We start from the raw sequence: 2,477 nt of genomic DNA on the forward strand, positions 1-2,477 counted from the left end.
GCAGGTGTGGGTGAGTGCTGTTAAGAGGTATATATCAATAATTCACATGTTTTCATTTTCAGCCCCTGGGTGCGTGGGGGGGGGCCTCCACGTGTGAGGACTCAGCCCATCCATGGGCTCTCTGGGGCCACCTGTGGCCAGTTTGTTGTCCTGGAGAGAAAGACCCAGACTTATAGCCTCAGTGCCACGTGCTCTGCTCTGGGATCAGTCCGCACAAAGATCGACAGCAGATTCAAACGTGGCTGTGCCACCTCCGGGCTGTGTGTGGCTCTGAAAAGTTTGCTTAACCACGGGGTGCCTCAGTTTCCCTGCCGCTGAGGTGGGGATAATGGCCATACTGTGTTGGTTAGGACTAGGTTCTGCTATAAGTATAAAAAAACTCCAAATAATAGGGCTTCAATCACATAGAAGTGTTTTTTTCTTTTTTTATAAATTTATTTTATTTATTTATTTTTGGCTGTGTTGGGTCTTCGTTGCTGCGCGCGGGCTTTCTCTAGTTGTGGCGAGCGGGGGCTACTCTTCGTTGCGGTGCGCAGGCTTTTCACTGTGGTGGCTTCTCTTGTTGCAGAGCACGGGCTCTAGGCGCATGGGCTTCAGTAGTGATGGCACGTATGCTCAGTAGTTGTGGCTCGCGGGCTCCAGAGCAGAGGCTCAGTAGTTGTGGCGCACGGGCTTATTTGCTCCGTGGCATGTGGGACCTTCCGGGACCAGGGATCGAACCCGTGTCCCCTGCATTGGCAGGCGGACTCTTAACCACTGCGCCACCAGGGAAGCCCGATTACATAGAATTTTATTTCTCTTCTTGTGGACAGGAGGTCTAGCTGTCGTGGGGTGCCCCCAAGTGTCAGGGACCCAGCTGGGTCCAGCTCACGCCCCCCCCCCAACAGCCCTGGGGGTCGTATGCCAGGAAGGGAGGTAAAGAAGGGCACACATCTGTCTCTTAAGGGCAAAACTGATACCCACTGGGTCACACCTATTGGCAAGGAGGCTGAGAAGTGTAGACTTTACTCTGGGCCTAGAGGCTGGCAATGAGGAGTCGGCCACGCGTGGCCCTGGAAGGTATCTCCAGAGTGCCTGGTGCAGGAGTGCTCAACAAGCATCAGGTGCTGTTCACATCCAGCCCTGCCTCTCCTTCACAGATGAGGAAACCGAGTCCCAGAGAGGGAGCAGGGGTCGTTCAAGGTCACTCACCTACACGATGAGTGTGGCCCCCTGACTCCCAGGCCTGCTCCTTTGCCGCGGAGAAGTCCTCCCCCAGCACGGTGCCTCCCTCTGCATCTCCACGTTCCTGGCCTTTCAGGCCAGAAGAGTCTAGAAGGCTCACTGCAAAGAGGCAAGTGTATGTAGACCTATTATTTACTAGTCTCTCCAGTGTAACTGCATCGTTGCTGCAGTGAAATCAGAGCAAAGCACCAACACTGAGATCTCTCGGATCAACTCAGTCACCCAAACTGGGGGACTGGACCTCTCAGCCTGCTGGGAGAGGGCCTGGACCAGAGGGTGGGCGAGGTGGGCTATGGGGAGAGTGACAGCTATCAGACCCTGTCGGCTAATTCTCCGGACAGGCCACATCTTCTGGAGAAGCAGACGGATCGCAGATTTCTCATGCCAGGGCAGAACTGATAAAAGAGGCTGTCTCTAACTTTATCAGTGGTGTCAAAATGGCTAAAGAAAGAATGTGAGCCCTGCCTCTGAGATGGGGTGGAGGCAGGGCAGGGACTGGGGCCCGGGCTGGGGGCTGCACAGTCTCAGGACAAAATTAGAAAATACAGCGAACAGGGGCCTGGATCCACCCTGACCATGCGCTGCACACCTGGCCAGCCCGGTGAGGCCACTCTGTCCCCACCCTCCCATCCCCCACTCCCCACCCACTCCAGCGAGGCTGAGGCTCCGGTGGGATGGAGCTTCAGGCGAAGCTGGGGTGATAATTCAAAGAACATCTCCTGCCAACCCAGAAAACCTCTCCACCAAAGTCACAAGAAAGAAGACAGATGCGTTACTGGATAAGCTCGAAGCCAGGACTCTGCTCATCACAGAGATGGCAGAGCAGGAAGTAGTCTCGCCCCTTTCATGCCAGTTCAACCCATCTGTCCTCGTCCTCAAGAGAAACAGAAACCAGTCCTGAGTGAGAGGCCTGGCAGCACTGTCTGTCACACAGCTCACCCGCCGCCCACCCCGCCCTGCCCCACTGGGACTGAGGGGGCCACCTACGTTTGCTAACTGCCTTTATCTGGAGGAAGAGCACACTTCTCATCTCTTTACAACTGGAAGCAAGCTTGCAAGCCGGGCCATGGAAATCAGGCTCCTACCACACAGGGCATCTGGGCGAGGGGGGTGCAACCTCTCTCCAGAGAGATGCCCCCAGGTTCTTGGGAGACGGTCCAGCGTTGTCAAACTGGCAAGAGGCTGATTTAGCTTTTAAACAGATTTACACACACACACACACACACACACACACACACACACACACACACACA

This window comes from Aethalodelphis obliquidens, unplaced genomic scaffold (assembly GCF_003676395.1).
Source record: "Aethalodelphis obliquidens isolate GAN/ISIS:26980383/991018 unplaced genomic scaffold, ASM367639v1 scaffold27, whole genome shotgun sequence".
Taxonomy (NCBI): domain Eukaryota; kingdom Metazoa; phylum Chordata; class Mammalia; order Artiodactyla; family Delphinidae; genus Aethalodelphis; species Aethalodelphis obliquidens.